General features: G+C 40.5%; 1 protein-coding gene across 5 annotated transcripts in view; it reads left to right on the top strand.

The window, feature by feature from the left end:
• FAM189A1 (family with sequence similarity 189 member A1) overlaps positions 1-27874 on the top strand; it is a 449858-nt gene that overhangs the window by 218100 nt on the left and 203884 nt on the right. The window contains exon 1 of one of the 5 annotated variants that reach the window (XM_041752477.1): positions 17573-17626. The exons of the other annotated variants lie outside the window; for them this stretch is intronic. The gene's annotated coding sequence lies outside the window, so the exon portion shown is untranslated. Of the gene's footprint in view, positions 1-17572; positions 17627-27874 lie in introns of those variants that run through there. 5 annotated transcript variants of the gene reach the window in all.

Genomic DNA, 27874 nt, shown 5'->3' with positions numbered 1-27874 from the left:
AAATACCATATGATTTCACTCATTTGGAATTTAAGAAATAAAACAAATGAACAACAATAAAAAAGAGACAAAAATCCAGACTCTTACACAGAGAAAAGCTGGTGGTTGCCAGAGGGGAGATATGTGGGTTTATGGGTAAAGTAAAGGGGATTAAGAGTACACATATTTTGATGAGCACTGAGTAATATATAGAATTGTTGAATCATTATATTGTACACTTGCAACTAATATAACACTGTACATTAACTATATTTCAATAAAAAAGAAAAATAACTCAAAATGGATTAAAGACTTAAATGTAAGACCTGAAACATTAAAACTCCTGGCAGAATAGTTATGAAGAAAGATCATGGGTCTTGGCAATGAGTTTTTGGATATGACACCAAAAGCACAAGCAGCAAAATAAAAAACAAGTGGCAGCATCTAACAAGAAGCTTATGAACAGTTAAAAAATTTAAAAAATGAAAAGACAACCTATGGAATGGGGGGGGGAAACATTAGCAAACCATATATCTTATAAGGAGTTAATATTAAAAATATAGAGGAAACCCATATAACTCAATATCAAAACAGATGATATAATTAAAATGGACAAAGGACCCAAACAGACATTTTCCAAAGAATATACATAAAGGGCCAACAGGTACATGAAAATGTTTTCAATAGTCCTTATCATCAGGCAAATGCAAACCAAAACTATAATGAGATATCACCTCACACCTGTTGGAATGGCTATTATCAAAAAGACAAGAGATAAGTATTGGTCAGGGTGTGGAGAAAAGGGAACCCTTGTGTACTATTGGTGAGGATGCAAATTGGTGCAGCCACTATGGAAAATTGTATGAAAGTTCCTCAAAAAGTTAAAAATGGAACTACCATATGATTCAGCAATCCCTCTTCTGGGTATATATCCAAAGAAGATGAAATCACTTTCTTGAAGAGGTATCTGTATTTCCAGTTTCACTGCAGCATTATACATAATAACCAAGATGTGTAGATAGTCTAAGTGTACACAAATGGGTGATATCATAGAGATAGCATGCACACGTGTGCGTACACACACACTCACACAAACACACTGGAATATCATTCAGCCATAAAAAAAGAAGCAGGGGGATCCCTGGGTGGCTCAGCGGTTTAGCGCCTGCCTTTGGCCCAGGGCGTGATCCTGGAGACCCCGATCCAGTTCTGCATCGGGCTCCCTGCATGGAGCCTGCTTTTCCCTCTGCCTGTGTCTCTGCCTATCTCTGTGTGTCTCTCATGAATAAATAAATACAATCTTAAAAAAAAAAAAAGAAGCAAACCCTGCCATTGGTAGCAACATGGCTGAATCTTGAGGGCATTGTGGTAGTGAAATAAGTCACAAAAACAGACACATACTGCATGAACTCACTTATATGTGGAATCTACAAAAGCGGAAATGATAGAAACAGAGCATAGGTTGATCGTTACCAAGGGCTGGATGTGGGGGAAATGAAAAGATGTTGTAGTACCTTTTGATACTAACTTTCAGTTATAAGATGAATAAGTTTTGGGGAATTGATGTACAGCATCATTACCATAGTCAACAATGCTGTATTGTGTATTTGAATGTTGCTAAGAGATTAGATCTTAAATGTCCTTACCATACACATACAAAAAAGTAATTATGTGGGATTGTTACCTGACCTTATTGTGTCAGTCATTTTGCAGTATATATGGGTATCAAATCATCATGTTGCATACCTTAAACTTACACAATGTTATGTAAATTGTAACTCAATAAAGTTGGTAGACAAAAGAAAAACCCTTTCCTACTTTTGAGGTCATGTAAATATTCTTTTTTTTCTTCAAAATCTGAAGTTTTGCTTTTCACATTCAAGCATTTATTCCACTTGGAATTGAATTTTGTGTATGCTTTGAGGTAGGAATTCTCTTTCCTTTCTCTTTTTAATGTGGATAACTAACTATATCAGCATCATAGCCTGTTCTTTACCCAGGGAGCTACAATGCCCACTTTGTCATAAATGTTTCCATCTCTTTCTCTTTCTCTCTCTCTCCCTCTCCCTCTCTCTGTTTCTGGGCAGTCCATTCTATTCCTTTGGTTCATTTTGTTTGTTTCTCTATTATAATGTACCTTTGAGAATGAGTGATATTCTACCTTCTTCTTTTCTCCAGAAATATCTTGACCATTCTTGGCCCTTTGTTCTTTCATGGAGACTTTAGAATCAGCCTGTGAAATTTCATGAAGATCTTTTTTTGGGATTTTTATTGGAATTTTATTATGTCTGTATATCATTTTAGACAGAATGAACATCTTTATGATACGGAGTAGTCCTGACCATGAAATACTATGTCATTCCATTTTTTCAGGTCTTCTGCAAAGTATTTTGAACTGGATTTTGCGATTTTTCTCCATAGAGGACTTTGATATCTTTTGATGCACTTATCCTTGGTCACTTACTTTTTTCAATGTCTATGTAAATTTTATCATTCAAAAAATGCATTTCACTTTTACATTTCTAGATCAGTTTTTGATTTTGTGAGTGTCCTCAACCCTAACCTTTACCAAATTACCAAAATCAAAGATGAAATCTCTTCTTGATATAGAGTAGTTTGTATTGTTTTAAGCATAAAGTTCATTGCATATCAAGAAAAGTAAACTCCTAGGTGACCATCACCATTGTTAAGCTAGAGAACATTTCATTGTACAGGAATTCTACCCCCAAAGAAGTTGTATTTTAAAATCTTCTCCTCTGGAAAATGTATGTTAGCGTTTTTGATTTTGTGAATCTAAAACCCCTTTGCATTTTCATTTTATACTTAGATCTCAGATTATAAAGCATTCTTTATTATAAAGGGAACCCCTTTACTTAACCTAGTGATTCACTCCCATGTCGGCTGTCTAATGACAGACCTAAGCACTCTTGTACTCTGATTTTTTGTTATCTCTTTGGATTGGGTACATGAGAATATATTTTTCCCAAGCCATGTATAAATGAAAGTAGCCATCTGTTACTTTCAACACAAGAGAAGTTGGGCTAGTTTCAGAAGTCTCGAGTAATCATTTTTTCTGGCACTAGTAATTTGAGGAAAGTTCTGAAGCCAATGTAAGTTTCATTCTATAGTGAGAACATAATTATATATTTTGGGCTCTTCTCTGGCGTTTTATATTATTGGTCATTTTAATATCCTCCAAGTGAGGGATTTTTCTCTTTATTTTTATCTCCCTGTTTCTTTTTTGGCATTCTTATGAGTGTTTCTCAAGTTTATTTTCACCAGTTGTTTTCAAACTGCTTTTTAAAAAAGCAATTAGAATGCTTAAAAACTCAATTTATTGTCTAGAACCGAACTTTATAAAAGAGATAAAGGGCTGTCTTGGGGGATGCCTGGAGCTCTGCATACTCAGTATCCTTTAGGGTCCTTCAGGAAACAAATGATATAGTCAAATTAGGTAATGTAGAGTTTAATGAGAGACTATTTACAAAGATGAAAGAGAGCTAAAGAAAGCCAGCAGAGGATGCTGAGAGCTTTATAGCTGCCCCTAGGACTGAAGGGCAGAGGGAAGGAGTAGCACTAGAGCCTAGAAAGAGCAAATTCATGGGAAAGGACCACCTGGGAAGAGATGTGGCCTTTAGTAGAAGAATGCAGGCACTGATACAGTGGTCTGGCAAAGAGCGACTAAATACCCCACCATTTCTTCCCTCCTCACTAAAGTCTTAGTGCCTCACATAGCTGAACTCTTGGGAGAATAGGGGAGCCCAGCTCATGTAGTCTGTCAAGGTCAGCCTTCAGGCAGCAGTACAGAGTGTGCAGTGGATCTGGAGGCAAGCAGAAAAATCTAGCAAAATTGGGGGAAAAATTAAATGCTACTGTATGGCAGATATTTTTAGCAACTTCATTTTTTTTCCAGTATCCTGTTCTTTTCTGTTTCCGTGCAGAGTTTAAATTGGCATGTCTCTCTCTTTTTTTTTTTCATTCTTTCTTGTGTGTGTGTGTGTGTGTGTGTGTGTGTGTGAGAGAGAGAGAGAGAGAGAAAAAGAGTGTGCAGCTTCTTCTTGTCTTAGTTTATTTCATTTTGGTCACCAGCTATTCTCATCTCTGCCTTTTTTGTCAGTGCAACCTGCTCATGTTTCATGGAGGCAATGTCTCTTTATTGTTGGGAAATTTATAGAAAATTTCCAAGAATTTCTCTGGTTTTATTGAACTTTTTATTTAAGAATTAGCCTTTCCCCCCCTGGTATCTTGGAACATGCCCTCATTCTCTTCTGATAGGAAAGCCTTATTTAAGTTGTAGATGTGTGTATATATACATACGTGTATCTTTTTATACATTCTTGAAAGGAAGGTGATCTTTCTTTACTGGGAAGCAGTATTACATGGTTAAGAGTATTACATGGTTCCATTTCTTATTCACTGTATGACCTTCACCAAGTTACTAAACTTCTATGTTTCAGTCTCCCCACTGATACCATTGGAATAGTAGGATTTCCTATCTGGGTTGAATGACTCTATCTCCATGCAGACTCAGCTCACTCAATTGTGCAAATGGGGAAAATGATAGAACCTGCCTTGTGGTGAGCATCAAGGCACTCAGTAACCAGTGAATATGTGTGGCCATTGGTATTTAGATTACAAGGGTTGTTGGAATGACCAAAATGAGATATTGCATCTAGGTCCTGGGCATCTTAGTGCACAGTTCCACATGGAACTTTAAATGGTTATGTATCTGGGATAATGGAATCTAAAAAGCTGTCAAGTGACAAGAGATGGATCTTCTCATATGATAATGAGCAAATATAACCAAATGATTGGCCCGGAAGAACAGGAAGAAAAATATCTAGGAAATACTCAAAGTCAAGTTATTATGAAAAAGGAATAAAATAATCTGACAAATGAAATAATAGAAGTTACAAGGAAAAGTACTGGTTTGACTGGTGAAAAGTGACAGGCAGTCAGCATGTCAGAATGAGCGGCAGCCAGGGTGTGGAGGATGAATGCACCAAAGGACAGGCTCGTAAGTGGCAAAATGATGAGTGAGTTAGTAAATCTGTCAGATGATGAATGAGCTGACAGTACACATTGGACAGATGACAGAGGAGAGGCCACGTGAAAAAGGCAGTCAGAAGAGATGGGAAGGGAAGGTAAAAAGTCTGCATTTCTAAAACCAAATGACTTTTACATGTGATATCATAAGCAGGAAAAAGTCATGCATTTAATCATGTCCCTAATCTCTTTTGATGACTGTTAAAAACATAGCAGAACTTTCACTGAAGACGCTAAGATTCCATGTAGTGTGCTCATGGCTGTTAATGATCATTTGTGTTACATACCTATCACTCACTAGTTGTTACCCTATCCATTCCCGGGGATTTTCATCTGTAAAATAGGAATAATAGTACAGTATCCTTTTGTATAGGGTCATTTGAGGATTAATTCCATATGAAATACTTAGAACAGTACCTTGCACATAATAAGTAACGAAAAAACTACTCTTGCTGTCAATATTATTAATATTGTTATTACTACTATTCATTTTTTATTTGTTTCCTCTTTGAAGTGTAAACTTTCATCTGACATATCCTCACTGCCTAATTTAGCATATGGATCTCCCTAAAGACTCCCACATTCGTCAAATAAATAAAATGGTGATGAGTTGCCTTATCTCTTACTGAATATTAATAAGTATTACAAACTTTTTTTGAGGAAGAGAGGCTTCTAGGTTTTTTTTTCAGAGTTTAGTTTTCAAACTTTATAAACACCAGAGATAAATTTAAATTCCTGCTTGTTTTTTTTTTTTATTTTTTATTTTTATTTTATTTATGATAGTCACAGAGAGAGAGGGAGAGGCAGAGACACAGGCGGAGGGAGAAGCAGGCTCCATGCACCGGGAGCCCGATGTGGGATTCGATCCCGGGTCTCCAGGATCGCGCCCTGGGCCAAAGGCAGGCACCAAACCGCTGCGCCACCCAGGGATCCCCCTGCTTGTAATTATTAAAGTAAATGCATAAATTCACAAAAAGAATAGCTGAAGTAAGATCAAAAGAAAAGTAATGAAATTAAGTTCAAGAGACAATAGACAGTCAAAAAACTCAAAATTCTTTGAAAAGCATTATAACTACACAAATCTGTTATTAGAGATTAAGATAAAAACAGAGAAGAAATCTATAGAACCAGTAAAGGAACATAGCAATATGAAGAAGGGATTTTAGACTTCACATAATTACCAACCTTAAACACATATATTTGAAAATATAAATAACTGACGTTAATAAATAATATAAAGAACAGAAATTAATGTAAGAAGAATAAAAAACCAAAATAGAGTGATAACCATTAAAGAACTTGAATTTTTTAAGATGTATGTATGTATGTATGTATGTATTCATTCATTCATTCATTCATTCATTCATTCATGAGACACACACACACAGAGAGAGAGAGAGAGGCAGAGACACAGGCAGAGGGAGAAAGCAGGCTCCATGCAGGGAGCCTGCCGTGGGACTCAATCCTGGGACTCCAGGATCATGCCCTGGGCCGAAGGCAGGCACTAAACCTCTAAGCCACCCAGGGATCCCCCAGAACTTGAATTGGAATCCAAAATCTCCCTTTTCCCTGATGGACACCAGACTTAGATGGTAAATTTCAGCAAACTTGTAAAAAACAAAAACAAAAACAAAAACAAAAAACAGAAAAAGGGAAAACCGTTCAACTTACTTTATTAATATGGTTAAAAACAAGTAGAGGAAAGGAAAATTATATGCCAGTTTCACTACTGAGCAAAAATGAAAGAAAAAAAACATAATAAATTGCTTCTAGGAATTTATATCAAAATACAATATAACTTAAACAGCTTACTTTAGGGAAGAAAGATTGGATTAACTTTTAAAATCTGCCAATTTCTTAATTTTAAAAATTAAGGATGACAAGCCATATGATTTTTCTCAATAAAAGTTGCAAAAACATTTAACCAAAATCTTAATATAAAAACATAAAACTGGTGGCTCAGTTGGTTAACTGTCTGTCTTCAGCTCGGGTCCTGATCTCAGGGTTCTGGGATCAATCCCTGTGTGGAACTCCCTGCTGAGCAGGGAGTCCACTTGTCCCTCTCCCTCTGCCCCTCCTCCCACTTGTGCTTTCTCTCTCTCTCTCTCTCAAATAAATAAAATCTTTAAAAAAATTTTTTAAATCCAGAAAAGTAGGATAGAGAAGAATTCTTTTACCCTAATGAAGCATATATCTATATATATGCTGTATAATCTATAGTATATGCCTTGTTAAATTTTTTAAATGTTTGAAATTAAGTTGGGAGCAGGACAGGAAGCCTACTTGTCGCGCGCGCTGGGGGCGACAACCGTCCAGGGATGAGGGTAAGGGGATGAGGAAAAGAAAAGAGACATAAACAGAGTGGGAGCAGGAGGGACATATGGCCGGATTCAGCCACAATGCCAACTTTATTTGTATTATTCACTCTTTTATAAAGCAGGGTTGTTTAACAAGCAGGATATTTTTTTTGTTTTGTTTTGTTTTTATTTACGATAGTCACAGAGAGAGAGAGAGAGAGGCAGAGACACAGGCAGAGGGAGAAGCAGGCTCCATGCACCGGGAGCCCGACGTGGGATTCGATCCCGGGTCTCCAGGATCGCGCCCTGAGCCAAAGGCAGGCGCCAAACCGCTGCGCCACCCAGGGATCCCCCAAGCAGGATATTTTAAGCTTAGTTCTCCAGACATGTCCTTTCACAGTAGACAGCAACAGTATGCGCCCTTGAATAGATAGCTATAGTATGCGTCCTTGAGCCACAAGCCTTCAACAACAAGGGTGAGACAGGTGGGCCGCGGTTGGAAGAGTCAACAGAGAGCCATTGCTCGATCCATTAACCCCTTCCTGGCACGCGGCTCCCAACACCTACTGTCACACTGTTACTCAGTTTTGTCCTGGCAGTTCTAGCCAATGCAATTAGACAAGAAAAGAATGAATCACAAGTATAGGAATAAGAAAGAAAAAAATATAATAACCTTTATTCAGACCGCTTGATTGTCTGTATAGAAAATCTACAAACTGTTAGAACCAATAAAAAGGTAAGATATGATCAAATTACAGAAATAAGCAGTATTTGTATATTATAGCATAAACCAATATGAAAATTATAATTCAAAAATGTATTTTGAATAATACTATAATTACTATAATCATACTATACTATAAATACTATAATCATAATTCTATGATTAAATTTACCAAAAGATACAGAAGACTTTTCTTAAGGGACATAGATCTCTGATTAAATGAAGAAAGAGCATGTTACAGCCAGTATGGTGTCATAAAGAGGGCATACTTTCTAAAATTAGGTGCAGTTCCTATCAAAATCTCAGAGAGCTTTTTTGTGAAACTAAATAAGCTGCTCCCATAATTGATACCGAGCAGCAAAGATTCCCAAATAGCCAAGCCAATTTTGAAGTAGATCTGGCAAGTGGGATTCACTCTATCAGCTATTGAGATTTATTATAAAATCATAATAATTAAAGTGATGTGGTTTTAGCATAGAGATAATCTAATAGATCAGTGGAACAGAATAATAAGCCCAGAAACAGATCCATGAATTTTGTAATTTGATGTATCACAGAGATGTTATTTAAATCATCATTTTATTGAATAGTTGTCTATTCAGTAAAAGCCACATGTACCACTGGGCATCCATGTGAAAAAAGATGAACAGTATGAGACCCTGCCTTGTACAAGGTCTGAATAAATTCCATATAGGCTAGAGACTTAAATTTGAAAAGTAGAATGACAAAAAAAAACATAAAGAAAATATTAGAACATTAAGGAAAATATTAAGACTAAACATTTCTGTGCATCAGCAAAATACCATAAAAGTAAAAGATGAGCCACTGGTTGGGTAAAGATGTATACGAAATGTATGATCAAGCAAGGGTTGGTGTACAGAATATTATGAATGGTTACAGGATGTTAAATAAGAGGCAAAGTATTCAGCAAGAGAATAGGCAAAGAATCTGGTAGATGGGAGCTAACAGCAAGGTCACTTTCTTCTGCCCGTTTCTTCCCTGCTTCTTCTAACCTCCATTCCTCAGAGGCTGACATCTTAACTTGATTTTAATTTTTCTGGTGGTTACATCCATGTCACCAAGTAATAGGACTGTATTGCCATTTCTTGATTCGTCCTCTTGTTCATTTATCCTTGACTTTCTGTTTGCTAGATGATAGACTGTCTTCTAATGCAGCCGTATGCTGTCTGTACTTTCACTGTTGGTTACCTTCATAACATGAATATGATCCTTAAATCTCAAGTTATTAATCCATCAACTGCAGACATTACATGTTCACAACCAATATTGTAAAATGAGTGAATTAGTTTGGTCTCTTAATTTGAAAAACTGTGTAAAATGATAAATAATTTATTGCTTGGTTGGCAGTGTTTGTACCCCCAAATGTGAGGGAGGGGTTCAACAGAGATGTCCTTGGTAAGAAATAAGACGCTTCTGAGTGTCTGGGGAAAATGGAAACAGTTCATAGTAATTTATTCTAGGTTAGTGTGCTATTTCCTCCCCCCTTGCCTTGTTGCGAATTAATTATGTTATCACTGTAAGGTTTTCATAGTGTAGGAAGCTAAAAACACTGCCTTCTTCCTGTATCCGGCAGCTTGGGATGTTTCTAATTTGTGTTATCTTTTGTATTGTTAGTTTACATTCTGGTTTGCCAGCGTGCATGTAAATAAGTCCCATGCAGGAAACGTGAAAAGCCAAAATTCACGTACTCATGATTGATGCCAATTTGTCTGCAGTAGAAGCTTGTATACTTTCCTGATTAAACTGTTCTGTGTGTTTTCAATGGTTATGTTAATCTGGATTTCACTGTCTGACTTGCGTTTTGTCTTTACAATTGTGTGGACTTAAAAGTGAGTTGAGGGATCCCTGGGTGGCGCAGTGGCTTGGCGCTTGCCTTTGGCCCAGGGCGCGATCCTGGAGACCCGGGATCGAATCCCACATCAGGCTCCCGGTGCATGGAGCCTGCTTCTCCCTCTGCCTGTGTCTCTGCCTCTCTCTCTCTCTCTCTCTCTCTCTGTGACTATCATAAATAAATAAAAATTATTAAAAAATAAATAAATAAAAGTGAGTTGACTTAATTTTGCTATGAGGATATGTTAGGATTTTTTTTTTTTTTTTTTTTTTTTTTTTTTTGTGGACCTCTGGAGAAGGAGCACACCCTGTGGCATTTCCTGGAGGGAGGAAGCAGGTTTTGCAGGGCAGAGGGAGTAGTGTTGACCAAATGTGAAAGCCTGATGAATGTTCCGAAGGGTCTGGAAAAAAGCAGACAGTGCAGTCCAGTCGGGATAGCAGCCCCAGCCAGTCTGCCTGGCTTCAGTGGGGGAACAGGCGTGCATGTGACAAGTGGGAGGAACTCTGAGCAGCCAGATCTGCTGCGCATTGTCCCATCACATGGGCTCTGTTACTCGTTTTTGCTCATTGCAACTGCAATTGATAAGATATTTGAGCTGATGCTTTCAGGTTGTGTCTGAGATTCTGAATGATCTTGGTGACGTTAAAATATCTGATTGGAATTCAGACATTAGTTCACAATTGTACGGAAAAAGATGGGCCATTTTCACTTACACCATTTAAATTTCAGGAGGCATCTTTTTCCCCCCAGGTCATCTTTAGGTTTATATATAATTGTATTATTTTCCCTGCCCAGTTGCGCTCAGTATCAGTGGGAAGTGGGTTTACGTATCAGGTGAGACAGGGTAGCCCTGCAGGCATTTGCCTGTGAAATGGATCACGTTTGTTTAGTCCCTCAACTGGTGTTTACAATTGGAGGTGCTTCTGAACGAGACTCAGGTGCTAAGGATGCAAGGACAAATGGGAGTCTGGAGCAAGTGCTCTGCTGGGAAAGTCAGCTGGGAAACAAGAATGCCAACAGTGAATAATTCCAGGCATCAAGAGTGCTCAGAGGCAGCCAAGTGGGGCATCGTGACATCACAGAATGCCCAGGGGCAGAGGCAAGACAGGTGAGAGGACAACAGCTGGCTGTGTTTTAAAGAACTGCAAAAGGTGCATCTGTGCACTTTCCTGGCTGCTCTCTGCCCTCAACTGTTCCAGGTCACAAATAGAACTTAGTGTTACTGCCACCCCCAACCTCTCCTTCCTGCTGGCCCCAGATCTCGGCTCAGTTCCCTGGTTCTGCTACCCCTTTGTTAATAGCACTTCTTCCTGATGTTCTGGGTTTCAGACCTCTTTTTCTATTACTCTGATTCCCAGTGCTTAATCCTCCTCTTTCTGTTCCTGGTCTGTAACCTTAGCGTCAATCCACTGATAGGGCGGCAGGTACCCAGGGCAGCTGGGGGTCGCCATCCCAGCCCTTGTTACTTACTGCTTGGGTTAAGTTAAGTCCCAGCATCAAGCAGCTTATAGTCTATTAGCAAGGATCAGACAGACAAATTATAATTCTAATCAGAAGTCGTAAATTACAAGCAAAATGGGTTTCTGTGCAGGACAGCATAAAAATAAGTCTAGTTTGCAACTTCACAAGGGCCATTGTGGATGTCCTCAACTAACTGTTCCTATAGAGTGCCATGAAAATCTCATTATCCCCGTGAAAATATCCAATAAACAGTTGCAAAATTGATGTGTTTCCCATGCTGTCTCTTTGACTTTGCAGTTTTGTTATAAGAACCAGGATGGCTTGAATTTTTAGGGCTGTCACTCTTTTGCAACATCAATTAGTTAGGTGAGCTTGTGAAAATGTACTCCTTGCTCAGATCTTTGCTCAGATGGTTTTAGACTGAGGTTCCTACACTTCTAGGTAATAGCTTCCCAAATGCCACTCTGTCATGACTGGGGCCTCTTGTGGCCCAGACTTGGGGTTGTTCCTGCTGGAACTGTGGTGAAAAGTATAGAATTAGATCACAAATGTGAGTCTCCTTAAAGTGGCAGTCTCTGGGATGGGCAGTGGGAGGGGTCACACAGCCCATCACCTAAGAAGTACATAAAAATCCAGTTTGAGTCTCTCCTCTTTCCCAAAATTTTATGCCCGTTGTGACTAACATCTCCTCCGCCATCTGACCTCTGTACCTACTGGCTCACTACCTCTTGGCTCGTTGTTTGTTTGTTTGTTTCTTTCTTTCTTTCTTTTTCTTTTTTTGTCCCTTTTCTTTATACCTGTCCTCACCCCATGCCACTCTCTCCAGGCCAGAGGCTGTGGTGTTACCTGGTTCTCCCTCCTTCTAGAAGCATGTCTGGGCCCCTAGAGAATTACTATGGCACTATGGCTGCTTTTTTTTTTCTGTGAAACTCTCAGGGAAACATTAAAAAAAAAAATCTTCCTCTTTACAGACAGATGAGAGACTGTGTAGCAGTGGGGAGTCGGAGCCTAGGATGCCTGCATCTTCCTAGCTGCAAAGTTTGGGTCAGATAGCAGAGCCTGAAATCAGATTTAATGTGGAAGGAAAACCATAATGCAGGAGACTGCTTTTTCCACACAAAAGCTATGTTTGTTTCCCAAGATAGCTGTAACAATGACCACAGACTTGGTGGCTAAAACAACAGAAATTTATTCTCTCCTAGTTGTAGAGGCCAGAAGTCCAAGAGAGCAGGACTGGGTCTGTCCAGAGGCCCGTCCAGAGGCCCGTCCAGAGGCGGGAGGATCCTTCCTTCCTTGCCTCTCCCCTAGCTTCTGATAGGTGTGTGAATTCTTCTTGTGTGGATACTGTATGGCCTGTGGCTGTTTTTCTATTGGGGCTGGATTTTTATTAAGGTTGTGTAAAGCCCTGGTTCACTTCATGTTAAGGAAGCCACAGAAGCTACTGAGCTACAGGATTGTGTAGCTACAAGGATTCTTTCAAAATTCCTGTCAAGCTTGTCACTCTCCGTATTGGAAACTCTCCTGAGATCCCCTATTTCCTCAGAATAGGAGTCAGAGCTACCCAAGTTTGGGACTACCTTTCTCTCCCACTCCTGAGGCCCTCTTCTGGACTCCTCTTGCTCACTCAGCTCTGGCCACACTCTTCCTCACTGTGTCCTGAGTCTAGAACATTCTAGCCCTGGATAGCAGCAGCACTGCAGGTCTGCACAGATTTCAGCATTTCAGGGAGGCCAGCCCCATTTAAAATTGCTGCTCCACCTTTTAGCCCCCTGCCCTGGCTCTGTTCCCCCCTCACTACCTCTTCATGCCCTATATGGTTTATCATGTTCCTTATCCTCTCAGTCCATGATGTTTACTCTTTGGTTTTATTCACTGCTGCATCTCCATGCTGAAAACAGTGTCTCGCATGGTGAAGACACATGACAGTATTTTTGAACTGAATCAGTGAATTCAGAATTCAGGAACTTAAAGTTGACTTTTTTGGAACGCATGTGCAAAATGGGCTATTTATCACATATAAAATTGCTTCTCACTAAGCCGATCAACCTCTCAAACCCTAATTCAGTAACATAATGATCCTCCCCATTTGTCTCAGGTTGTGTTCTCTGTAAATGTGTTAAACTGGACTCTCCATGCCTCCCAGTGACACTGGTGTTGGTGAACGGGAAGGTTGGCCTCCTGATAGAATTTTTAAAAAAGATTTTATGATTTATTTGAGAGAGAGAAAGAGAGCAAGAGGGAGGGAGAGGAGCAGAGGGAGAGGGAGAAGCAGAATCCCCACCGAGCAGGGAGCCCGATATGGGGCTCGATCCCAGGACCCTTGGGATCATGACCTGAGCTGAAGGCAGATGCTCAACTGACTGAGCCACCCAGGTGCCCTTCTAGATAGAATTCTTTGGTCAAGGCTCTGTTCTGCAAGAGAGAAATGCAAAATCCAGCTGATTTTTGCCACCCAGATGTTCTGTCTGCATTGCCTCGGTCCTATCAGTGAAAGAACTGTATGTACATCATGCATTCAGGCTGCTCCTCATCAACCAGCACTGACTGCTTATGAGCTCCTCTAGGCGCTGACCAACTTTACATGGAAGCTTCGTTCCAGTTAGCCCTTTAACATTTTCTTCAGTCACTGAGATACTTGTCCATCTTCACGTGCTTTCTTTTTCCACTTTTCAGATAAAAAGTATTCTATTATAGCAGAGGTGTTTGTTTTTCTCATTCAGTTTGAGATGAAGTCCTGAATCTCTTTGTGTTTCCTCATATGTGTGTAAAATAAAATAATGCCATCTGTAGAAAAAAAAGTCAAAAAGATCTAAATTTCAGAATTAAGAACCTGTATGTAAGATGAAAAATGATTCCTTCTTTTAGGAGTCTGAGAACAGAGGAAGATCCATTCCAGGTTGTATGTAAACAGAGCATTTCAAGAGCATTTCAGATAGTGCTGTGTGATAGGCCATTCTGAAGTGAATCCAGACTTTTCTGTGGACTATAAATAACTATAAATAACAAGGGATCAAATGGGCAGCAAATCAGAAACTGTTTTTAATTCTTGGCCTCTGGAGAATTATAGACCAATATCCCTGATGAACATGGATGCAAAAATTCTCAACAAGATACTAGCCAATAGGATACAACAATACATTAAGAAAATTATTCACCATGACCAAGTAGGATTTATTCCCGGGACACAAGGCTGGTTTAACACTAGTAAAACAATCAATGTGATTCATCATATCAGCAAGAGGAAAACCAAGAACCATATGATCCTCTCATTAGATGCAGAGAAAGCATTTGACAAAATACAGCATCCATTCCTGATCAAAACTCTTCAGAGTGTAGGGATAGAGGGAACGTTCTTCAACATCTTAAAATCCATCTACGAAAAGCCCACCGCAAATATCATTGTCAATAGGGAAGCACTGGGAGCCTTTCCCCTAAGATCAGGAACAAGACAGGGATATCCACTCTCTCCACTGCTATTCAACACAGTACTAGAAGTCCTAGCCTCAGCAATCAGACAACAAAAAGACATTAAAGGCATTCAAATTGGCAAAGAAGAAGTCAAACTTTGCCTCTTTGCTGATGACATGATACTCTACATAGAAAACCCAAAAGACTCCACCCCAAGATTGCTAGAACTCATACAGAAATTTGGTAGTGTGGCAGGATACAAAATCAATGCCCAGAAGTCAGTGGCATTTCTATACACCAACAATGAGACTGAAGAAAGAGAAATTGAGGAGTCAATCCCACTTACAGTCGCACCCAAAAGCATAAGATACCTAGGAATAAACCTAACCAAAGAGGGACCCTAAAAACTATAGAACACTTCTGAAAGAAATTGAGGAAGACACAAAGAGATGGAAAAATATTCCATGCTCATGGACTGGCAGAATTAATATTGTGAAAATGTCAATATTACCCAGGGCAATTTACACGTTTAATGCAATCCCTATCAAAATACCATGGACTTTCTTCAGAGAGTTACAACAAATTATTTTAAGATTTGTGTGGAATCAGAAAAGACCCCGAATAGCCAGGGGAATTTTAAAAAAGAAAACCATAGCTGGGGGCATCACAATGCCAGATTTCAGGTTGTACTACAAAGCTGTGATCATCAAAACAGTGTGGTACTGGCACAAAACCAGACACATAGATCAATGGAACAGAATAGAGAACCCAGAAGTGGACCCTCAATTTTATGGTCAACTGATATTCGATAAAGGAGGAAAGACTATCCACTGGAAGAAAGACAGTCTCTTCAATAAATGGTGCTGGGAAAATTGGACATCCACATGCAGAAGAATGAAACTGGACCACTCTCTTGCACCATACACAAAGACAAACTCAAAATGGATGAAAGATCTAAATGTGAGACAAGATTCCATCAAAATCGTAGAGGAGAACACAGGCAACACCCTTTTTGAACTCGGCCACAGTAACTTCTTGCAAGATACATCCATGAAGGCAAAAGAAACAAAAGCAAAAATGAACTATTGGGACTTCATCAAGATAAGAAGCTTTTGCACAGCAAAGGATACAGTCAACAAAACTAAAAGACAACCTACAGAATGGGAGAAGATATTTGCAAATGATGTATCAGATAAAGGGCTAGTTTCCAAGATCTATAAAGAACTTATTAAACTCAACAGCAAAAAAACAAACAATCCAATCATGAAATGGACAAAAGACATGAACAGAAATCTCACAGAGGAAGACATAGACATGGCCAACAAGCACATGAGGAAATGCTCTGCATCACTTGCCATCAGGGAAATACAAATCAAAACCACAATGAGATACCACCTCACACCAGTGAGAATGGGGAAAATTAACAAGGCAGGAAACAACAAATGTTGGAGAGGATGCGGAGAAAAGGGAACCCTCTTACACTGTTGGTGGGAATGTGAACTGGTGCAGCCACTCTGGAAAACTGTGTGGAGCTTCCTCAAAGAGTTAAAAATAGACCTGCCCTACGACCCAGTCATTGCACTGCTGAGGATTTACCAAAGATACAGATGCAATGAAATGCTGGGACACCTGCACCCCGATGTTTCTAGCAGCAATGTCCACAATAGCCAAACTGTGGAAGGAGCCTCAGTGTCCATCGAAAGATGAATGGATAAAGAAGATATGGTTTATGTCTATAATGGAGTATTACTCAGCCATTAGAAACGACAAATACCCACCATTTGCTTCAACGTGGATGGAACTGGAGGGTATTATGCTGAGTGAAGTAAGTCAATCGGAGAAGGACAAACATTATGTGTTCTCATTCATTTGGGGAATATAAATAATAGTGAAAGGGAATAGAAGGGAAGGGAGAAGAAATGTGTGGGAAATATCAGAAAGGGAGACAGAACATGAAGACTCCTAACTCTGGGAAACGAACTAGGGGTGGGGGAAGGGGAGTTGGGCGGGGGGTGGGGGTGAATGGGTGATGGGCACTGAGGGGGCTACTTGACGGGATGAGCACTGGGTGTTATTCTGTATGTTGGCAAATTGAACACCAATAAAAAAGAAATTTATTAAAAAAAAGAACTTGCCTTTATTATTATGTTTTAAAAAGATTTATTTCTTTATTTGAGACAGTATGCATTAACAGGAAAGGGGCAGAGGAAGAGAGAATCTCCAGTAGACTCTGCACTGAACACAATGCCTGACGTGGGGCTTGAGCTCATGACTCTGAGATCATGACCTGAGCCAAAACCAGGAGTCAGACGCTCAGATGACTGCACCACCCAGGCCTCCCCAGAACTTGCCTTTAAGATGTGACTGGTCCCTTTTGGAGTTTGGCCTTAGCTTTCATTTGTAGCCAAGAATCCTTAACATGAAACCATAAAGTGGAGCATTTTCTGAAGTTTACATCATCTTTTGAGGGGGGGGGGCAAACAACAGTAACTAAATAATAGCAACATAAATCTTGATTTGCACAGAAGATGATAGGTTTTCACCAAAGATAATAGGAAAGTGAAATAATGAATTTGGAAGTCAGCTGGAAAGTACTCTTTGAAGCTAAATAAAAATGCCTTTTATGGAACTTCTCTATAAAATAACAAAGAATTTAGTTAATGTAATTATTTGACCTTAATAGGATTAATTTTTGGAGAAAATGACCTCCAAAGACCTCACCAATGACCTCTGTCCCTCTGTCTGCTCAGTGAGGCGCAGAAGAGTGAAGAAAAAGCCCGGGCTCCTGGCAGGGGTTGCAGAGCTCATCCTGGACATCAGCTCCATGCACTTTCCTAGACCCTCACAAGGGCCCAGCAGGTGACATTTCTGAGATTTTCTCACTCAAAGTGTTTCATCAGGAATTGCTGACTATGCTCTGTTTACTGCTGGCTCCTTTGCTTGTCTTTTGCCTGGTTTCATTCTTTGCTATTGGCTTCTTCTTTACCTTTGCTGGCTCTTCTTTTCCTTCTTGATTTCTATGTGCCTGTGTCATCCAGAGCTTTCATCTTGGTATTCCTCATGTGATACAGCTTCTGCCTAAACTCTGGAGCTTGCCTGTCCTAATTCAAACTTGGAGTCTGCTGCTGTTGAGCAGGATAACCATGGAAACTGAGTTACTTTCTCTGTGCCTCCATTTCCCAATTTGAGAATTAAAATGGTTAATAAGGTGCTTGGATCAATGGCTGGCAAGTAATCAAAATCAGTTATCACTTTATTTTGCCTCACTAGGGAATATGTTTAATGGGCAGTGGCCTCAACTGAAGGATTTGGACAGAAGATGGATGTAATAAGCATGCATGCCTGGGAATATAGATGAGTAGGGACCTCAGGCCCTTGGTATCTTCTTGGATTGCAAAGAACTCTCCATGTTGGAGTTGTATTTTAGATTACCCTAAAGCAGAACCCAACACAAAGGAGCAGGCCAAAGTGTTGGGAGAATGAGTGGGACAGGAGGAAGAATCCTCAACAGAGCGTAGTGAATTTGTCACTGTGGGTAGTTGGGCCCCAGTTGCCCAGAATGACCCCAGAACTGATGCCACTGAGTGTTATGCCCGAGAGCATTGACTCGCTTATATCTACTGCTTCCGTAGTAGAGGGGACCCTACTGCACAAAGCAGAGACACATGGTGGTGACCTGGGGTGGGCTGCTGTCAGTCCTTGGGCAACCCTGTCTGCCCCACCCCAAGTGCAATTTTTTTCCCAACCTCATGTTCTTCTTTAAGGTATTACAATACCATGCATTTTAAAATATGATAGATAGCATTATGTTTAAAAGAATTATATCTCAGTGTTTTTAAAAAGTGCCTTCTTCATCAGGAATTCATTTTCTGTGTAACTGGGGAATTCCCTTTTTGTGTCTTAAGTGTATACAAAGCAAATAACATTTATCTCTTAATTTACATGGCATTTGTTTTCGTCTATATACAAAAGTTGATTGTGTCCTAAACTTCATTTTCTATTTTGAATAGGTAATGTATTTATATAGTTTAGAATTTCTGAGTATAACAAAGTCTAAGTTGAGAAAACCTATTTCCATCCTGTTCCAGTCCACCCTACCCCATCCCTCCAAGCCCAATTATTTTATTCATTTCTTGTGGAAACCTGCTAGTGTTTCTTTATGAATCAGGGTTCCCTGGAGAAACAGAGCCCATCGTATGTGTGTGTCTGTGTGTGTGCACACATATGCATGTATACATATGTATGTATGTATATATTTATAGGGAGGGAGGGAGAGAAAGGGAGAGATATTTATTTTAAGAAGTTGGCTTATGCAATTATAGGGGCTGGCAAATCTGAAAACCCTAAGACAAACCAACAGGCTGGAGATAAGCTAAGCATTGGTGTTGCAGTCTTAACACCAAATTGCATTGGGTACCAGGCTAGAAACTGAGGCAGGGTTTCTATGTTACAGTCTTGAGAAGAATTATTTCAGGGAACCTAAGTCTTTGCTTTGAAGGCCTTCAGCTGATTGGATGTGGCCCACCCACATTATGGTGGGTAATCAGCTTTACTCACAGCTTATTGATTTAAATGTTAGTCACATCTAAATAATACCTTCACAACAACATTTTGACCAGTGTTTCGCCAAATAGTGGGGCACCATAGCCTAACCAAACTGACAAAAATTAACTGCAAAATTCCTGTGTGAAAACATAAGCAAATAGGAACATAGATTCCCTCCCACCTTCCCTTCTTTCTTGCAAAAAAAGAAACATACTCTATACCCATTCAATTCCCACCAAACATTACATTTAGATTAACATTACATTTAGATCTTTCTAAATCGAGACCAAATAGCTTCCCTGTTCCTTTTTTACCAGCTCAGTGTTGTATGCAGCTATAAAATGTTGTAAATGTGAATGTTGTAAATTTAAAATGTAAATGTGACCATCCTTGAAGTACAAAGCTTTTGCATGGCAAAATAATTAATGAATCAAAAAAGCAAATACATCTTCTTTGGAAAAATGTCTATTCAGATTCTCTGCCCATTTTTCAAACAGATTGTTTGTGTAAGTTTCTTATATATTTTGGACACAAACCCTTTATGAGATAACTCATTTGCAAATATCTTCTGCCATTCGGTAGGTTGTCTTTTTTGTTTTGTTGGGGTTTTTTTGTTTATGTTTTGTTTTGTTGGTTTTTTGATGGTTTTCTTTGCTGTGCAGAGGCTTTTTTTTATATGTAGTCCTAATTGTTTATTTTTGCTTTTGCTTCCCTTGCCTTAGGAGACATATCTAGAAAGATGTTTTTATGGCCGATGTCAGAGAAATTACTGCCTGTGTTGTCTTCTAGGATTTTTATGATTTCAGATCTCACATTTAGATCTTTAATACATTTTTTTAAAGATTTTATTTATTCATGAGAGACAGAGAGAGAGAGAGAGGGAGAGAGGCAGAGACACAGGCAGAGGGAGGAAGCAGGCTCCACGGGTCCCCAGGATCACGCCCTGGGCTTAAGGCGGTGCCAAATTGCTGAGCCACTGGGGCTGCCCTTTAATCCATTTTGAATTTATTTTTGCAGGATCCCTGGGTGGCGCAGCGGTTTAGCGCCAGCGCCTGCCTTTGGCCCAGGGCGCGATCCTGGAGACCCGGGATTGAATCCCATGTCGGGTTCCCTGTGCATGGAGCCTGCTTCTCCATCTGCCTATGCCTATGTCTCTGCCTCTCTCTCTCTCTCTCTCTCTCTGTGACTATCATAAATACATAAAAATTTAAAAAAATATATTGAATTTATTTTTGTGTATGGTATTAGAAGGCAGTCTAGTTTCATTCTTTTGAATGTGCAGTTTTCCCAACACTATTAATTGAAAGACTATCTTTTTTCCATTTGCATATTCTTACCTCCTTTGTCAAAGATTAATTGACCACATTATTGTGGTTTTATTACTGGGCTCTGTATTCTGTTCCATTGATCTATGTATCTATTTTTGTGTCAGCACCATACTATTTTGATCATTGCAGTTTTGTAATGTATCTTGAGGTCCAGAACTGTCATACTCTCAGCTTTGTTCTTCTTTCTCAGGATTGCTTTGGCTATTTGGAGTCTTTTATGGTTCCATACAAATTTTAGGATTATTTGTTCTAGTTATGTAACAAATTCTGTTGGTATTTTAATGGAACTCCATTAAATGTGTGAATTGCGGGATCCCTGGGTGGTGCAGCGGTTTGGTGCCTGCCTTTGGCCCAGGGTGTGATCCTGGAGACCTGGGATCGAGTCCCACGTCGGGCTCCCGGTGCATGGAGCCTGCTTCTCCCTCTGCCTGTGTCTCTGCCTCTCTCTCTGTCTCTCTCTGTGACTATCATAAATAAATTAAAAAAAAAATTTAAATGTGTGAATTGCTCTGGGTAGTATAGACATTTGAACAGTATTTGTTCTTCCACCCTGTGAGCCTTGAATATCTTTCCATTTGTTTATGTCATCTTCAATTTCTTTCATTAATGTTTTATAGTTTTCAGGGTATAGACCTTTCACTTCTTTGACTTAGTTTATTCGTAGATGTATAGTTGGCCGACAGATACAGAAAAGATGCTCACCATCACTAGTCACCAGGAAGATGCAAATCAAAATCACAATGAGGTATCAAGTCAAATCTGTTAGAATGATCGAAATCAAGAAGACAAGAAACTGAGTGCTGGCGAGGATGTGGGGAAAAACCCTTGGGCACTGTAGGTGGGAACAGAAATTGGTGCAGCTGCTGAAAAACAACATAGAAGTTCCTCAAAAAATTAAAAATAGAAATACCATATGACCCATTAATTTCACTATTATTCACCCAGCAAAAACAAAAATACTGGCTTAAAAAGATATATGTACCCCTGTGTTTTTTGCCACATTGTTTACAATAGCCAGGATGTTGAAGACATCTAAGTGTCCATCAACAGATGAAAGGATAAAGAAGTGGTACACACACACACACACATACACACACACACAGTGGGATATTACAGTGATAAAAAAGAATGAGATCATGCCATTTGAGACAGCATGGGTGACCTGGAGGATATTATGCTAAGGAAAAAAGACTGAGAAAGATAAATACTATATGATTCCATTCATAAGTGAAAACCAAAAAAGTCAAATAAAGAACAGAATCAGACTTAACAAATATAGGAACAAACTGATGGTTGCCAGAGGGGAGAGGTATAGGGGATTGAGGAAAATGAGTGAAGGAGAGAAGGAGATATGGGCTTCCAGCTATGGAATGAATAAGTCATTGAAATAAAAGGCAGGGCATAAGGAGTACAGTCAACAATATTATAATAGGGATGTCACAGGACAAATGGTGTCTACACTTGTGGTGAACGCAGCATCACATATCAGCTTATCAAATCCCTGAGTTGTACACCTGAAACTAATGTAACGTTGTACATCAACTATATTAAAAATAAATAACAATAAAAACTTGGGCAGCCTGGGTGGCTCAGTGGTTTAGTGCCGCCTTCAGCCCAGGGCGTGATCCTGGAGACCCGGGATCGAGTCCCATATCGGACTCCCTGCGTGGAGCCTGCTTCTCCCTCTGCCTGTCTCTGCCCACCCCCTCTCTCTCTCTCACATGAATAAATTCTTAAAAAAGTAATAAAACAGCAAATACATTCAAAAGCAAAATATCAAACTGAGAGAAATATTTCCAACTCAGATCACAAATAGTTCCTGCTTTGTGGAAACTGATAAGAGACATCTCCAAGAGAAAAATGGACATAGAGAGAGAGTTCATAAAAAGAAGAAAATCAAGTGGCCTTGCTCCCATGGAAATACTGTGAATGTCACTGATGCCCAAAGGAAGTCTAATTAAAACAACACTGAGAGGCATCTTTCATCCCTCAGGTTGGGCAGAGACCCACGATCTGGACAACAGGATCTTTTGACGAGGCTGTGGGGAACCTGGTCCTCTCATGCCGTGCTAATAGGAACATAAAGTGGTACAGCCCAGAGAAAGATTACTTAGCAGTGTTAAACTGACCAGAAGTGAATTCGCTATTCTCAACAGGAATCCCCGATATGGGATTTGATCTTGCGGGTAGACCTGTGCATTCCTAAGGTGATGCCTCAGGGCGACTTGTATGCCACACAAAAGACCAAATGAACACAACCTCTATGTCCATCCATAGAGGAACAGGTTGATAAACTATGGCACATGCACCATGAAAAACCTGCAGTTTTGAAGCATTTTTGTAGCACTAAAAGCTTTCAGTAGGGCCTCAAAAATAACATATAACTAAGATGCGAGGAATAATCATTTCCTTCACTGTCCCACATGAATGCACATCCAGTACTACCAGGTTTTCCTTCAAAAATTACCAGGAGTGCATTCTTTCATCTCCATCTCTATAGCCACCTCTTGTGTTCAGGCTGCTGTCACCTGTCACCATCCCCTAAGCCATGCAGCAGCCAGAATCAGAGAACCTTCTTCCCAGCACTACGGCCCTGGCTGCAAGGTGAAGGCTAGAATCTGCTGCATCATTGAGAGGGAGAGGCAGCCATTTCTATTTGGAAAACCCCCCTATGGACTTGGGGGCCTGACCAGTATGTTTGTTTGCTCCTTCCTTCCTTCCTTCCTTCCTTCCTTCCTTCCTTCCTTCCTTCCTTTTCTTTCTTTCTTCTTTCTTTCTTTCTTTCTTTCTTTCTTTCTTTCTTTCTTTCTTTCTTTCTTTCTTTCTTTCTTTCTTTCTTTCTTTCTTTCTTTCTTTCTTTTTCTCTTTCGATTTTATTTATATATTCATGAAAAACACAGAGAAAGAGGCAGAAGCAGACTTGCTGAGGGTAGCTTGGGGTGTGGGACTCGATCCAGGACCCAGGGGATCACAACCTGAGCCAAAGGCAAATGCTAACCACTAAGCCACCCACGTACCCCCAGTCCACTTCTTTAAATATATACACAGGAACCTGTCAGTGAGTCCTTTAAAACCTTTCAGTGGCTTCTCATCACATGTAGAAAAAAACCCAGACTTTCCTTGTTGGCCTGCAATACTTTGCCCAAGCTGCTGACTGAATCCAGAGGTGTCCTGTGCACCAGCCCTTCTGGCCTCCTGACAGGTTCTGGAATGCCCCAGGTTTTTCTTTATGTTTGGAATATTCTTCCTCCATCTCCATTCATGAGGGCCCTGGGCATGGGTGCCACCACCTCCCCCACAGAGGGTCCCCATGACTGCCCATCATGTAGCCTGTTTATTTCCTCCAGAGCACTTGTCACAAGATGCAGTGTCTTTGCTTCCTGCCTCTCCTCCTCCTGACTGTGACTTCGGAGAGGGCAGGTACAGGGTCCGTGTAGTGCCTGGCCTGTGTCAGCCTGCATCGTGTATTGTGATGGACAACTCCTGCTCATTCCCTGGTCTGGTAGGGGCCACTCCTATGGAGCCTTCACTGAGCTCTCCAGGCTCACCAGTAGATGCACCCAAGGTGCCCGCTTTGAACTGGGTGCAGCACCCATCAGCCTGCTCTAGTGCCTCATGCACGTTGCCACTCAGCTGGACAGGAGGCCCGCATCTTCAGTGCCTGCCGTGTGTATGTTTGATGGACAGATAACTGGCTGAACATTGAAAGAAGAAATGGACGAGGGAACCAACATGCAGACAGATGAATGAGCAAACAAAGAAACCAAACAAGGAATGAGCAGAGAGAATGTGGTAGAAAAAGGGCTAGGCTAGAAATGAGGAATCCGGGATTTCAGCTGCAGCTTTGCCACCACTGGAGAAGGTGTGCTTGGGCGAGATGTGTTTACTACTTGGGTTGCGAAAGGCACCTTGACCTCTCCTTGGGAGAGTTCCCCCAACTGCTTGCTAACCAGATGTGTGGGTGCTCACTGCTTCATGGGAACGTCAGCTCCAGGTGTGGAAGCTGGTTCTGGCTGGCTCATTGCTGCATACCTGCTCCTACCAGCATGGTGCCTGGCATGTTTGAGTAATGAATAAATGAAGCATTAAATTGGAAAGGGAAAAACAGAGTAGAAAGAAAAGTCAGGGGCACGTAGAGAAACAGAAGTAGACAGTCTGTGACTCTGATGCTGCGGAAATCTTGAAATGGGGCTGATGATCCTTGCAGGGGTTTTGGACTTGTCCATTAGCTGATCTCTCACACATGTGATTTCCTCAGCCACACTGCCAGGTTGTCATCCTGGCTTTTTTATATTTCTATTTTAAAAATCAAACTAGCAGTGTTCTAGGTAACAAACATAGGATGGGAAATGGTAGCAGCTTCCTAGGATAGTACTGGTTTTCTGTTAAAACAAAAACAAAACAACGAGCTTTAGAACCATCAGAAATCGCACAGCTCTCTCTGTGTGGTTGTTGCCTTCATAGTCCTACTTAGCTTAGCTTTATTAGAATGGCTTTTGTCTCAGTTAGTTTTGGGTGAGCTGAGTGCACTTTCCCAGTGAGGCTGCAAACACACTTGGTCAGAAAACATTGCATTCTTCTCCATGGTCTCTCCCCATCACTGGCCTTCTGAGCACCACCCCTGCCTGGCTCCAGATCCATCCTCCTCACTGTTGTAGGTCTGGTCACTTGGCTACCCTGCTCAATGCCCTTCTGTGCCCCAACCCCACTGTCTGTAGAGGAAAGTGCAGACACCTGACCAGTCTGCAGTACCCTCTTGTGGTGTTTTTGTCTCAAGGTTTCACGCATGCCCATGCTAACCTCTTCCCGAAATGCTTTCCTGGAGTTAGTGCAGTTGGCAAACTCCTATTCATCTAACATCGTTCCTGATCCTCCAGGCTGACTTTATGAAATATTTTCTTCATGCCACCACAAAACCTGGCATATATACTAAATTGGATGCATCATAATTCTGCCTTCATGTGGGGCAAAGTTGAAGAATTATAGCTATTTTTTAAAAGATTTTATTTGAGAGAGTGAGTGAGTGAGAGGTCATGAGCAAGGGGCGGGGGAAGGGCAGAGGGAGGAGCAGACTCCCGCTGAGCAGGGATCCTGATGCAGAGCTTGATCCCAGGACCCCAGGATCATAACCTGAGCCAAAGACAGATGCTTAACTGACGGAGCCACCCAGGTCCCCCAAATTATGGCTATTTTACAGTCTTTCTCTGGCCACCATGATTGCATCTGATTGACAGACTTCTTAATTTTATCTTGCAAGAATTTTGAAGCAACCCTTAAGAAAAACTATTAAACACCAGTGCTTAAAGAGAATCTCTTAAATGTCTTACCTTAATACAAATTCTAATTCAGACCTATACCCAGCTAGAAAATCAGGATATAATAACACAAAGTAAAAAAGAATCTTTTATGACAAACTCATCATGTGGCTACATCTAAAAGTAAGGGCTGGCCATGGCCAATGACATTGGGAGAGGACTGAGCCAGACATTTTGTCAGCACCCTTGCTGTCATGTTCTGCTTAGAGGGGAACAACTGGACCATGTTTTGCATAGACAGTTTATTAACTGGTAACATTTTCATATGTTAATGAATGACTTTGGAGTGATGAGATTACATGCCTTACAGTGACAGTTCTTTATATTTGAAAATCCTCCTAATTAGGCATCTTTCTCTGCAAATCAAAAGATATAATTTATCTTGAAGTTATGCATAAATTGGAGCGCGGCTGGGTGTTGCCGCTGTTGTCATTAAAACATTATTTGGTAAATTAAATCTGTATTTATTTCAGATCTAATGATTGAAATATTATTACAACATATGGTACGGGAAGGGCTGAGCATGTTACAGATTGCAAATTCCCTTTATTATGCCTTTACTTCAAAGATGACCCCACATCACAGAGCAGCAAGCAGGCCTATCCCCATGCAGCACCTCTCTCCTGTCACTCCCCATCTGTCCCTGTTAAGTCCTGTTTACTTGTTTCATCTCTACCTCCCTGGATGTTAGAACCTATTCTTATTTTTACTTCTGGTTTTCCCTTTACTTTCCCCCTTCATCCTCAGGCTTATAACATCTCAGAAAGCCTGGTTCCAGGGGTCTCAATACTCACTAGCTCCCTGTCATCTGCCTTGGAGCTGGATTGAAGAGGGGGCACAACAAGCAGCTGTCAGGGGCCTCATCTAGTACAGGCCTTGAGCATCATTGAAATTATTTAGAAATGCAGCCCTGGTCACTGAGATTTCTACAGGTACTAGATTCACACTAAAGCTGCTGAATTAGGAATTGGCCCAGTTCTGCTGAGGTTGGCAGTATCCTTGGGGACACAGAATGCTAACGTAAAGACCTGCCTGGGCCAACTGTTCCTGCAGTCCCAAATGTGGAAGGTGGGGCTGGAGACAGGCTCTGAGGCCCAGTTAGAGTTAGCTAATGATTTGAATCTGAGTGGGAGACCATTGGTTGCTGGGAATCAGTAATTCATTTTATGATCTAAATTTTAACCATTTAACTATGCCTCTTATAGTTATTTTATTTGGAAAATGATATTTAAAAAACCTTATTTGACAATTATAGAAGAGGGCATAACAATTTTTATTAAAAGACAAGTCGTTTACTCTCATTCTGTGTAAGTGTTGAACAGATATTAACATCATTAGCTGGAGCATTTGGGGCAAATGCTCAGCAGAATGCTGGGCTGTGAGTCAGCCATGTTTCATGGATGGCTAATCAGATGGAAGGGCTAGTTTCCTGTAGAAGCTACACAAACAGGCATTTGCTGTCCTGCCTCTACGTCTCTTATTTGTACTCTCCATCCTGAGTAATGGTTCCACTAGGAACCATCTGTGGAACCTGGGAGAGTTGCAGAACATCTCTGGGAATGGGGCTGACATAGGCTTGACCTGAGGCTCTGAGGACACCGTGTAGCTGTGTTAAGAGAGTATTCCTCAAAGTTCAGGCAGATTGTGGTTGCCAGTAGATTGTTTACTTTTGATTTTAAAACAGTGTTAGTTTTTATTGTTCATTGGAAAACCATGTGGTGCAGGTTATCTATAAAGCAGATACTACACTTCCAGTTATCATTAGTTGCAAAGTCCAAGTTTAGATGAACATGGCAATAGGAAAAGGGTTTACATTGTACCAGTAAGGAGTATTTTTTTTAAGACCTGAGCAAAATTTTTTGCCTCTAAAACTGGGGCAGGCAACCAGCAGAAAGGGGTTGGAGCTGTGTCTCTGAAGA

Source organism: Vulpes lagopus, chromosome 4 (genome assembly GCF_018345385.1).
Source record: "Vulpes lagopus strain Blue_001 chromosome 4, ASM1834538v1, whole genome shotgun sequence".
Classification (NCBI taxonomy): domain Eukaryota; kingdom Metazoa; phylum Chordata; class Mammalia; order Carnivora; family Canidae; genus Vulpes; species Vulpes lagopus.
This window is presented reverse-complemented; position numbering and strand designations above follow the sequence as displayed.